This window comes from Podarcis gaigeae (genome assembly GCF_964106915.1).
Source record: "Podarcis gaigeae genome assembly, chromosome: 2".
In the NCBI taxonomy this organism is placed as follows: domain Eukaryota; kingdom Metazoa; phylum Chordata; class Lepidosauria; order Squamata; family Lacertidae; genus Podarcis; species Podarcis gaigeae.
Window position 1 is genome coordinate 23,266,963 of NC_139679.1, and position 13,375 is coordinate 23,280,337.

General features: G+C 44.7%; 1 protein-coding gene across 7 annotated transcripts in view; it reads left to right on the plus strand.

The window, feature by feature from the left end:
* The window catches only part of DGKA (diacylglycerol kinase alpha), a 79,094-nt gene that overhangs the window by 11,392 nt on the left and 54,327 nt on the right, over positions 1–13,375 (plus strand). Inside the window, exon 1 of one of the 7 annotated variants that reach the window (XM_083727493.1) lies at positions 10,500–10,781. The exons of 5 other annotated variants lie outside the window; for them this stretch is intronic. The gene's annotated coding sequence lies outside the window, so the exon portion shown is untranslated. Of the gene's footprint in view, positions 1–10,499; positions 10,782–13,375 lie in introns of those variants that run through there. One more of the 7 variants, XM_083727491.1, reaches the window with a different exon arrangement.

A 13,375-nucleotide genomic window follows, 5' to 3' on the forward strand; every position in this document is an offset into this window, starting at 1 on the left:
CGCACTCCTATTACTCAGTTCTAGATGTTTTTATCATGAAGGGCCATGTGCACTGGGAAAGGAGCAGTAGATTCTTCTCCGAAACATCCTTCAAGGGTTTTAATGTCTACATCTTGGTCATAGCTTTGCCATTGGAGGGGAAGGAGCCAGGGGAAGGAGGCAGCTCAGCATCCTTCAGATTCTATCTACTCCAATTACTACTTGCATGATAAACCTGACAGTCAGAATGCATGAAGTGGAAGTGTGCAGTTCTCCCTTCTTACTTTCCCCCTTCCCAACTGGTAGGAATTGTGAGACATTGGCAGCCAGCTGCAGGCCGTCTGGGTCGCTCTACGGGAAATAACTTCTCTGTTTTGTACTAAACCTTACAAACGCCTTCCAGACATCCAGTTTACTGAGCAGTCATCATGATTTGTGCTCAGGATGCTACTGGGGTGGTTATATGTGATCACATTTTCAACACTATTTGCACCTGCCAAAGTTTTAGGGCGGTCGCACTGCTTCATTTCCAAACAATGCATATCCTATCGCTTCCTGCTGAAACCCTGTGATTTTTCATACCACAAATGGCTTGTGTGTGTGTTTGTCCTGCTATAGTGTGAGAGTGCCCTTCCAGATGGCAATAATGCAGGATTATGAAAGCATCTCAGGACATATAATAAAGTGGATGGTCCAGTATAAATCCACCATGAATGCACTGTTATTGCGTCAGTGACATATTGCAGAATGCACCTGCAAAAAACAAACAAACCCATCAGTCTGGAGAGGCCCTGACTTCATTAGTGATCAGTGATGGAAAGTCTAGGTTCCCATATGCACTAGAAAACTAAGACTGATAACTGAAATATCTGAAATACATATTAAGATCCTAAAAATTAGATGCTGAAAAGATAATATATTTCTGAAATATGGTTCCAGTCCTATTTATGATTTCTCCTCTGTGAGGAAATTGGATTGTAAACTCATTGGTGAGGGAGGGGGAGAGAAAAACCCTTCTACATAAATATAAAAGTAGTAACAGCTTCACTTCTACCCTCCATTCCATTCCTGTTGTCTCCTTCTTACCACTCCTTTTTGGCGCACTGGAATGGACTTTGTGTACCTACTGCAAGTAGGTATTGAAGATTTTCTCATGGCTGTGTATTTGATCCTTCCTCTTGCCAAAGCAGCTCCTCCGCAGAAGTCTGACAACTGCCAGGATCTCAGAATTAATTAGCTTTTGCAATGATAGACCATCAAGATCATATCATCAGGGTTGCGTTGATTCATCTGAACTGTTCATACATTACAATTATATTTTTGCAAGTGGAATAATATCAGTAATTTTCTGATCTGCCCCCGCACCCAGTTTCCATGGTATCTGAGAGCCTCCAATCTGTTACCAATCGCTACACAGAGTGATCACCTCTCCTCAGTCCAACTTGCCACAGTGAAATGTGCAGATTGAAACCAGGCTCTCACTGAATACTAAAATTGTGATCATAAACCAGGGGTCACCAATCTAAGGCTCATGGGCCGGAAGCAGCCTGCGGAGGTTGTTTGATTGGCCCATGAGCCGCCCCCGAACTGAGCTGCCCGCTCGTGCGCTGCGCTAAAGCTGTGCAGCATGGCATAGGGACTCGCCTTCGTGGTGCCGAAAATTGCGGGGGGGACGGGACGATCCAGCCCACAGAGGGATCTCTGCAGGACTGATCTGGCCCAGGCAAGATAAACCTTGCTGACCCCTGTCATAAACTGAAGCAACATTTTCTTATGGAGTGAATATGTTTTCTTGTTCTCTTGAGGAATCATATGAGTTTCACCTATAAGAAAGGGCAAAAAACTGAGCCAGAATGGAGAGAACCTATACCATAGTGTGTAAGCCAGATCAGAATCAATCAAAGCTGATAAATAGACAAAGAGGATCAATACTGTTTTACTGAGCTTCTAGGCGCAGCCTTTTATAGGATCAGTTCTCTTGTGGGGAGAGAGAGCAATGGAGACTTGTGTTCTTTTACAGATATGGTGAACACTCAAACTGAATTTTAGTCTTTAAAGCACCATCATCTCTCTGCCCCCCCCCCCGTTAAAAAAAACAACCCCACAAAAAAATAGTGTGACCTTGGAGCAATTTCCTCCAGGTTCCAGTTGAGAGCAGCAGTGGGAAATATCTGTTGTCTTCAAGCAAAACCTGGTTGGCCACTGTGAGAAGCAGAATGCTGGCTGAGGTGGCCTGTTGTGTGATTCAGCAGGACTCCTCTTATGAAATCTCCCTGGCTTGCTCTTAGTAGCCAGCTGCAAAAACCTCTTTTCTCTCGTTACTGACTACATTCAGCTTGTCCAAACTAGTTGGTTCCACCCTCAATCAGTTGGGCAACCTGTGTTCAGCACTCAGTAACCATCAGCCATCAAGGATATGTACACACAACAGTGTAAAGTAGATTTGATTAATCATGTGTGCATGTTTTTCACATTGTTCGCATCTGTTGACCCAGTCGTTCTTTGTCCTGACGAGACACTCCTCAGTGGGCTGCTGGCTCTCTACCAGGCAAGGCTTTGACATATAAGAACGTTTTCATTTTTTCAACTACAGCATAAATCTGGTAACGCCTCCCCCCAAAAAAGTATGTTTTAATATTGGCTGTTTTGCCCACTGTGAAATATGCTTGATATTTGGCTTCTGTGAAAGTTGTTCATTATTGTGCTAATTTACAGACAATTATCTATATGGCACAGATAAACAAATATATCTCTTGTGCAAACCCACCATCAACCTCAAGTTTCTGGAACTTCTAGAGGGTGGGGAAGTAGTAATTGAGGTGAGGGGACAACAGCATGAATACATCCCATCAAGTACCACCCACTTGTATAGTTGGGAAAGATCAAAATAGACAGGGAGACAAAAGGGCGCAAGAGCACACATTAAAAAAAGGGCTGCTGTGACCCACATGCACAATAATGCCTTGTTGCATACACAGCTCAAAAGCAATTTAGCAAGTGGCTTTAGCTAGCAAACGACCCCAAAGCCTTCTGAGGAGATTATGTTGCATATCTGAAGAGGATGCTTATGAGAATACTAAGCTCAGTGTCAATGCAGTACCATGGTAATTAAGGCTTGAGGGGGTTCTACCCTTTGAAACACTTTTTCTCATATCAGTTACAGCACTTGCGTTGTAGAGGTCTTATAGCCACGGAGCAAATATGCATTTTACTTGACTTAACTGCAGAGCAGCCCCAAACATCCTGCGCCTTTGGTGTGGGTAGAACCAGCCTCTGATCCCTAAACAAGATAGCAACATCACATTTCATCTTCTTTGTTCATGTGCTATTTTTGCCAAAAGGCTTTGGTTTCTGCAGATCTGCTGGTACCAAGGCACTTAGGGGCTGAGGTGGGAGGAGAGTTCTGGTTTTTTTACCAGGATAGTATTTGGCAATAAGCAAACAAAGCGGCAATTGGCTCCCTATTTACATGTCATAATGAGGAGACAGGTTATGCAATCATATGCGTGAAGAGACAACAGGACATTGATTACTCAGCTCTATTATTTCACTCTTTCATTGTGTTCTTACATCACTACAACGTATGGCTGTGAGATGTACCTTTAGAGCAGGGCTACTTAACATGGTACCATGTAGATGTTATTGCATTACAACTACTGTCATTCTTTACTGTTGGCCATGCTGGTTCGGGCTGATGGGAATTGGAGTTTTGATTGCCCAGAGTTTTTCATGTATGCTAATTTTGTTGTTTTATTGTTACTGGCTTTATTGCTTCTCACTATTGCTTTTACTGCTTCTGTTTTATTTTTGTTGTTCATTAGTGCTCTTGAGATGTTGTTGGACTAAAACTCCCATAATCCCTGACCGTTGGCCATGCTGGCTTGGACTGATGAGAGCCGGAGTCCAACAACATCTGGAGGGAACCACATTGGCTACCCCTGGAGTAGTCCGTGGGTGTCACAGAGTGTGCCGGTCAGTAATCACACAGATCATAGTTGGAGTTAACTCTTTATTAGCAAAACATGATCTCCACTGACCTGGCAGAGTGTCAGCAGCTCATTCTCAGTAGGTCCCCACCTGCACACAGCCCTCTAAGTCCCTTCCTCCCCAGGGCTTTTGCCAAGCCTTTGGAGACTTAAGACTGCATGCAGCCTGTTGCTGCTCTGCACATTTCAGCCCTCTTCTGGTTCTGGGAGATCAAGGGGAAGGGGAGCTTGTTGCAGCAGGAGGGGGAGATACCTGTGACTCTTCACCAGCCCAACTCATCTCTGCCTCTTGACTTCCTTCCTCCCACTCACCCGCTTCATCTTCTGCCTCTGATTCTGGACTTCTGTCTGCCAGACTCTCCCAGCTCACTAAGCTCTGTTACTCATTCAGCTTTCAACACCTCCTCTTCCCAGTCTTCACCCCCTTCTTCCTCGGACCACTCACTTTCTGGGGCTGCATCAATGAGAAAAGGTTGTTGCCTTTTTTTACCAGACAGAATTGTGGAACAGTCTTCCTAGCCAGCAATTTTGTATAATATCAGCAATGGTAGTATCATACTCACGAATGCTAGCAGAGTAGCTCCATTAGAGGCAAATATATGGTCACTTAAGCTTTCACAACTTCTGCTTCATGAGAGCCAGTGTGGTGTAGTGGTTAAGAGCGGTAGTCTTGTAATCTGGGGAACCGGGTTCGCGGCTCCGCTCCTCCACATGCAGCTGCTGGGTGACCTTGGGCTAGTTACACTTCTTTGAAGTCTCTCAGCCCCACTCACCTCACAGAGTGCTTGTTGTGGGGGAGGAAGGGAAATGAGAATGTTAGCCGCTTTGAGACTCCTTAAAGGGAGTGAAAGGCGGGATATCAAATCTAAACTCTTCTTCTTCATGCATAGGTCCTAATCTATAAAGTTTTATGCCGCTGTAAATGTGCTAAATTTGAAAGTGCCATAATGCCTGTTTCTGTCATGGAGGGAAGACCAGAGATGTGCATATTATTCTGGCAATGCATCACTGGAAGAGCTTGTTGATTATATCCAATATTTTATCACCTTGGTGGGGAGATTTCCAGCCCAGTGTTATACATAGCTTAGCTGTAATAAGGTTCCTGTATAGGAAGCTGGGGTAACTTGGTTCCAAGTGGTTAAGTAGCACAGTCCTTAGTGGTCTCATGTGATCTGGCATGAAGTTGTTAGGGTGTTTGGACAAACATGGTACACCCTTCACGTGTTAGGGGGGCACAGATTATGTGAGCATGAGAAGGGGGCCTAACAGGCATACCATTGTACATTCATAGAGCTCCATGTGAGTGGGAGGAACCTGGGCTAATCAGGGTCTTCCTTTGCATTGGAATTTATACAGCAGTATGCATGTAGGGCCGCTTCTCACGGGCTGCGTACATATTAGTGACTGAAAATGCTGCTCAGTTGTTCTTTTTCTGAAGTCACACTGAAGATAACTTCAGGGGGTAATGTATTGAAATGCAGTATTTCATAAGAAACTGCAGCATAGATAAAGGATAGAAATGGATTGTGGCTAATGCCGTGTGTTTGCTGCTTCCCAAACCGGTGGTGGAATGTACTGGATGCAGAATACACAGGAGTGTGTGCACAAGCTCATTCTCCAAATGCATGGCCAGTGCATGCAGAGACGGAAGGTTCTCGCTCCTACAGCCCTTTGTGCCTTAGTTTAACATGTGAGGTGGTTTGTTTGAATGCTTCTATTTCTGACAAAGGTCAACAGCTAGTCTCCAGAACTTCTGTGCTGCCTGGGGGTCATAGCCACCAAAGATGGAAGTAGATACCTCTTGCCCCTCTTGCCCTTCCAGAAACCACCAGCAAATAACTTTGAAACATGTTTGGCACATGTCCTCAGATAAAAGGCAGGAAGCAACTCTTCTGTGTCTCTGTCTTCTCTCTGTTGCACTGATTGCAAAACCTCTCATCCTTGCATTTGGAGTTTCCTTCCTTCCTTCCTTCCTTCCTTCCTTCCTTCCTTCCTTCCTTCCTTCCTTCCTTATCAGGCCCATGGATTCTAATTAGGCTCACTTTATCACCACAACAACCCTGCAAGGTACGGTAGCCTGTGAGGTTGTGAATTGCCCAAGGTCACCCAAGAAGGTGCACAGCTTAACAGGTACTTTCCTCCCAGAACCAAACTCAACATTATTTTTGTTGCACCTGGTGTTTTCATTGCTGAGCTGGCAAGCGAAGCATCTTTTTCATTATGTTGTTTGTCCTTCCTAGGAGCAGGTGGGGCTTTTGGGGGTTGGTGGGCAGGGGGGACCATAACATGGTGACTTTTGCCTGCCACTGAAATATGGGGCTGGAAGGACTAATTAGCTAATGATTGTAATTTGAGCTACAAATGTGACTGCCAAATGGGCTGGGAGTGTGCGCGTTTGCGACTCTGTATAAACCGCAGCACCAAACACCTCCCGCCCACGCACATTTAACTGACAGAGAAAAACATCTGCAACCTCGAAAAAGGGAAATTCCAGATGCAGCATTTGTGACGTAGCGATGGGGGGTGTTCCTCTCTGTCAACCAGGCATCCCCTGTTCCGGATTTGAGATTTGCAAATCCTGCACCCCCAGGAATAGTAAGAGAAGTAAAATCACCTGCCTTAGAGGAATCCTCTCTGGGGCGGGGGGGGGGGAATGTGGGCTCCACAGCATATTCACGCCTCACCACTTTCCGTTACAAACCGAGCTGTCACCCGTTCCATGAAATCAATCTGTGGTCTCTTGAGACATAAGCAGGATTACACAAGAATCGCTCAAAATATATATTTAACTACAATACTTTAGTGGATTACAGAGCCAAGCTGAAATAAACTAAAACATCAGATCATCTCTCTGGCTCTGTGTTGGAAATGCATGCTTTGGCCTGTAAGGTGCAGTGCAAATGTCATGCCAGCTCTCAGTTACCCATGCTTAGGAGCCTGGGAACAATGGGAGCAACTGGAATTGTGTGTGTTCTCTCCCCAGGCTTGAATACCTGTGCCTGTTCACACTGCTCCTACACATGTCTGTACAACTGCAAAATCAAGCTGTGAACTGCATATTTGCTCTAAACTGGGAGCATATAGATATAGTTTGAAATCAGACCTGCAGGTTGTGAAGGGGAAGAGAGCTGAGGATCCATCAGGAGACAGTTGGCTGTTATTTTATTTGTTAGAGATGCCCCACCACTTGGCAGCTGACAATTATAACAATTAAATTGTTAGCAGAATAAGACTACCGTATATCCTTAATCCATTTTCTAGGATGCATGAGCCTCCGTGGTCAATCCATCTACTTTTATAAAGCACAGACAGTGTATGGCCTGGATCTTTTTGGTCTCTCTCTCTCTCTCTCTCTCTCTCTCTCTCTCTCTCTCTCTCTCTGTGTGTGTGTGTGTGAGAGAGAGAGAGAGAAAGAGAGAGAGAGAGAGAGTGAGAGAGAGGGGGGGGGGAGCTCCAGAAGGGTAGGAATAGAGTTGCCACATTGTCTGGGAATGTAGCTGTTACCTGGAGTCCTAGGCCTCCCAGCTGGTAGCCTGAGTAGTGTACCATCTGGCTGAGATTTTAAGATTAAACCTGGAAAAACCTTTGCTACAGTCAATGGTAAGCATGCATATCCCCCCCTTGCAAATTTGCATATATTTGTTGGTGTGTTTTGCTGTGTGTCCCCCCCCATGGCTGTTACCTACCTTGAGCTTAGTAAGATGTGGTATATGGGTCAAAGATGTAGCAAACAAAACATAAATATGTCATTGGGAACATACACTCTTTGTTTTAGAAAATAGTCACAGCTCAACATGCACATAGACCACACCTACCCACCCACCCAGATGGATGGATTGATTCATGTGCACAGCATTTCTGGAATGACAAGCAGGCACACTGAGTCAAGACTAGTGCACATACATATATCAACACCCACGCGTTCCTACACAGAGCAGTTGTAGATGCTGACTCCCCTATCCTGCCGTGCAGTTTTATTAACAGATTGAATACAGAGACGAGCTGATCACATGCTAAACAGAAACCTAAGACTATAGAACATGCATATATAATACTAGATGGGTGCACATGTAAAACACAACACATACACCAGGAAAAAATGGAAATTGTGGCACTGCTGACGTTTTTCATGTTCACATGTATAAATACACTTAAAGGGACAGTCAACAGAAATGCCACCTCAAACGTATTTTCCATTCATATGTGTCAATGTGTATTTAAATAAACTGCAAATATAGAAGTGCACACATAGCTTTGACAATTAGCCAAGAGGCATTTTTTTTTAAAAAAAGATCTGTTTGCCATTTCAGCACTAATCAAGTGGGAACCCTAACAGAGATGTGCAAACACCTAACAGAGTTCAGACAAACATGACCTTTTGTGGTCAATACATTCCCTCCACCCATCTCATCTTGCAGGCCTGGGAACTCCATTCACCTATTCCTCACCTGCCCTTGTGTGTATATGTTTTCCTGCTCCATAGCAGCAGGCAGATGCTGGTAATCAAGCAGCCCTGCCCTGGCTCTGGGCTTAGATTTCTGCCAAGAAGGAAAACCCTGTTGAGGAAATAAACAAATAACAGTGATGGGTGTAACATCTGCCTAAGCCAAGGAGTGAGCAGGGCATGTGGAATGCATTTGTTTAGCCCTTTGTGGGCCAGATTTCCAAAAGCACCCAACTCCAGTTTCAGTATTGCAGTAAGGGCCAAAGAGTTCCCTACCAGTTCCTTTCTTGTGTCCTACAGACAAGTTGCTAAAACTGCTGTTGGGCCTCCTCTGCACGCCCTCTGCAAGCTATGGGCATATTGCACAATGCCTACAAACCTACAGGGACGCACACAGACACAGACATGAAGTGTACCACTGAATAGTATGCAAGATGGAGGTCTGTATGTGGAAAGCTAGAGAAACAGTGCTCTTCTTGCAACCAATGAGATGTAAAAAATGGAAAGGAAGAAAACCTTGTGTGGAAAAGTGCAGCCTGTAGTTGCAACAAACCACTTGCATAACCAAGCACATAAAAAAGAACCTCCCAAGGCCACAATCTAAACTCATTCGGAGTCACATTGTTAAGTGGGCTGCCCACAGCCACAAGAGTGGTGTGGATTAGCCCTAATTTTTAAAAACACAGTGACTTCTGGACATGCTGGCAATCTGGCTTTGCGGCAAACCAACCCACATAACTCATCACTGTGCATTAATTAAAAATGGGTTGATTTAAACAGCAGCAAAGCAGCTCAGTTGGAAACTAGTCCCCAAATGTGTTCTATCAGTCAGTCTTAACATACTGGCAAATTCAATGCACTCAAAGGAAAGAGGATGAACCAGAAAATAGTGGGAAGGCAGGGTTGTTGTTTTTTTAAAAAATACAAACTTTTGAACTGTGCAGGGGTGGACTTTGGTAATATTTTGTAGTATAGCACCCTGTGCAAGGCCAAAAATTTGATGCCCCCTTTTCAGTTATGGATCTTCTCAATTTTGACACCCTCTTGACTCGGCACTCTGTGTGGGGGTACTGCTTGTACAGCCCTATATCCAGCGCTGAACTGTGCTGCTCTGCATAGAAAAGGATTCTCTCTAAACCCCAAACTACTAATACACAGGTGGAACCTGTAACAAAATGTTGCAGTGTGGACTGTTCCTGTTCAGGGAGTTTTATATATATATAAATTTACCTGCAGTATATTCATCATCATCATCATCTTCATCAACTATGCTTTTTTCCAGGATATTCCAATCCATCACATACCTTTTTCTTTTTTGCCCTACCCCAACACTCTGTGACCACTGTCCATATTCAGTCACCATTTAGCTGTCTCTCTGTGTGTCTTTCGTCCTCTGGGTTGCCTCCTGCCTCTAAAGATTTTTCTGCTTCTGCTAACCTTCAGGTATCCCTGAACAATCTGTTTCCCATTAGCTCCTTCATAGCTCCATAGCTGTCATAGCTCAACTTTCAGTTTGATCCTAGTATATCATAATTCAGGATACAGTTTGATAAAGCTGGAATGGCTCTAGAGCAGTTTTGATTATAAAGCTGTGTGCTGGACCTTGTTACTCTGATCACAATTCACGGGTTTCTGTTGAAATGTTGGGTATCATCTTCTGAGCACATTCTTATTTCTGAAGTGACTGAGCTCGTATGTCCCATGTGGGCTTAGTGTGCATCTTAGGATATACCTCAGGATATACCTGTTTTTGACAGGAGACCTCTAAGATAGAAGTTTGAAAACCTTTAAGGGAACTAGGATGAATGTTTTCATACTTTTTTTTTAAAGCCTTCCTCAGGAATTCTGTATGTAACCACTTCTCTCCTCACCCATTGTTCTTGCTTTCTCCATGAAAACATCATATAAGTAATCAGTAGACATGGTTGAGAGAGAAATGCAAAACAGCAATGCAAAACAGCAGTGGGGAGGCCTAGAGGAAACGTGGGAGAGGGAGAGAGAGATTCTTATAGGCTTTGTGGAGAAGTTAGGGGGGCTCTTTTCCATCCTGGTCCTAATTTCTGAGCCCGGGTCCCACCGCCTCGTTGGATGGCTAGCTCTCTACTGAGGAAGCAGCTCGTATCGTTTTTCTTTTCTTTTTGCCCGCCATTCTTCCTCCTCCTTTCACCCGCCCCTCCCCTCCACCCGGTGTTGTGTGCTTTAATGTATACAATGAAGGAAAGAAGAAGTCGAAAGAGAACTGCCTTGCGCTGATGTCAGGAGTAGGGCTGGCTCAGAGGAGGGTGTGATTGAGTTTGCTTGAGCTTCAGTCAGCCCTCTGTATTTTGTGCTGCCAACTTCCACTGTGCTGCTGAGCCGGTCTGCAAAGCAAGGTACAGAAAACCCTCGCTTTCTTTTATTTGTCTTCTGTAGCGACGCTTTGTTGCCAGAGATGTGTGTGCGCTTTGCGCGCTGCGCGGCGCGCGCTCAGGATAAAGGAATCCGGCAGGATTTTGGGGAGTATTTGTTGTAGAAGTTTCAGGAGATGAGATGTGCAGGGGGGCAGTTTTCAGGGCCAGCATGGTTGTGAACTGTCTTGCTTTTTCGCAAGTGGACTGGACGGAAGCAGTAGGCTTTAAAACCACGAGAGCCCGAGTTGCTTTGCTTGTCTGCGACCAGAGACAGCATTTGGGGTGGGGAAATGTGTGCAAATCGTGCGGGGGGGGGGGAGGGAGATCCTCACAGCCGTTGCAAACCCCACCACCACCAGCAGCTTTTCAGTTCGACCGGATTTCGTTGTCATTATTTTTGTCTGTCTGCAAGAGAGCGACAGAGCGCTGCAATCTGGGAAGGGGCAAAAATAGGTTTCTTTAAAATATGTATGACTCCAAGGCGCGTCCCGGGGAAGCAGGCGGACGGCTTTCTTATTTTAGCAGTAGCAACGAGGGGAGATACTGAGAGAGAACTTTGTGTGCTTTCGGAGGGGAGGTGGGGCGACGGGGTTGGGGTGTGGGGGGGGGGATAAGAGAAAAATGAATAGTGCAACTTCAATGTCTGTGGTGATTCACCTCCCTGCCATGCAGCAATGTGGCACGTCGCTGCACCAAGAAACAATGCCAGCCGCAAAGTTTTCTTTTGTATTTATTTCCCCACCCCCATCCCACAAGAGGAAGGAAACCCATTTTGCTCTAGCCTGCTGGATGGAGGGGGCAGTGGGGGGGGGGAGACCGTACTTGGTACCACTTAAAACCTAAATGTTCTGCTGCCGCTGCTATCGGTTACCTCGTTCATTGAAGGCTCTCTGGTTTTATCTGACCCTGGGGAAGGCTTGTCTGGCTTCATTTCCTGTGAATAAGAGGGCGTTGATTCTTCTGATTTGCCACGGATAACTTGACATTGCATGCCTCAGTTTCGTGCCATGAGCCCTGTAAAGCGATCCCGGATTGTCATCCTGAAATGTGCCTCCTTCGCTTTCCACATAGCTTTCTTTATCTCTGCAATGCAGGAGACAGTTTGCCCCTCATTAACGGCGAGATGCCGTCTAGATGTTTTGGCAGCTTTCCTGAAGGAGAGAGAAAGGAATTGGCACGTTTGGATTAAAAGCACTTGATGAATATCTCTCGAGCTTCTATTCTGGTGAAGTCCCTTCCTGCAGCTTTTGTTGCCTACTACAGTAGGGTTCGAGGATACAAAAGAGTCTCCTATTTTTCTGACAAGTAGGATTTATTTGAAAGTCAGCACTCCCAAGGTCTCCACTAGTAGGTCTTTCCTGGGCTGTTTCCTGTGAGAACGCTTTAAATAAAAATGCTGGAAATGACCGTTGCGTGTTCCCCTGAGCTACAGTCTGCTAGAGTGCTTTCTACATATTTTTGTAATTAATGGGTGAGGCTTTGATAATTATACAGGTCCCTTATGATCAGTGTTGGAAACTGAGATATGAAAGCTAGAAGCTAAGTGGCACCTTAAACCAAGTTATGGGTGCAATAACGGAATGTCTAGGCTTGCTTTTTTATAACAAGAATACAAAGCTGAAAATGAACAAACTGCAGCTAAAATCTTAAGTTCATTTTTCACATGGTCTAGTATCCTTCCCCTGCCCACCCCCTTAATATTCTTAAGAGGGTCTCTTCTCCAGTCTTCAGAGAGTAGCTGGAAGTGGGAAGGCAGAAAAAGGTCCTCTTTTCCTTCCACTCTGCAGTATTAATCTGAAATCTTAGGCACAGTGCTGCACACCAAGCTCAGAAGCTGCTCACATTAATGAAATTCCCTGTGGCAAAATGCACCTAGAACAATGGGAGTTTGGAACTGCTTATGATTTTTGAAATCCATAACAAAAAAAAGAACTTCATAAACATTAGATAATTTGTTGGATGTAGCATTAAAGCAGATGGTGAAGGGTTTCACAGTAGATGGAGAGTTCTGAGGTACCCCATGGGCCAGTTTAGGTTTGGATCAGCCACCTCCTCCTTCTGGCTGGAAGATGGAGCTTATTGAGAAAAACGGGTTTATGAGGGCAGGATGTGGTGGCAATGTGGCAAAGCCAAACAAGCTGTTATGTTACAGACTAGGCCTGTGGATAAGTGCAATATTATTATTTTTATTAGCAAAGTTCAGTTTAACTTTGTGCTTTTGTTGGAAGGCAAGAGGCCAAGGTTCAAATTCTCGCTTAGATAATTGTGTGCTTAATGTCCTTAGGCAATTCACTGTTTCGTCAAACAATCTACCTCAGTGATTTGGATAAAATTGAAAAAAACTGAAAAGTGCCTTAAAATGGTAGGTAACAATTCAACAGGTGTCCACTGTTAGAAACAGCTTTGAAAAATCTGATCCTTTATCTTTTGTGTAAACCAGTTAGTTGATTCTTGATCCTGTTTGTGTGTAAGACCCTGAGCAAAGGGCATTTTTCCTCCAGCAAACAAATTTAGGCTTTCCAAATTAACTAAATTATAATCTACAAAGACTGCTTGAAAGAGCCTCTCTCCCTCTC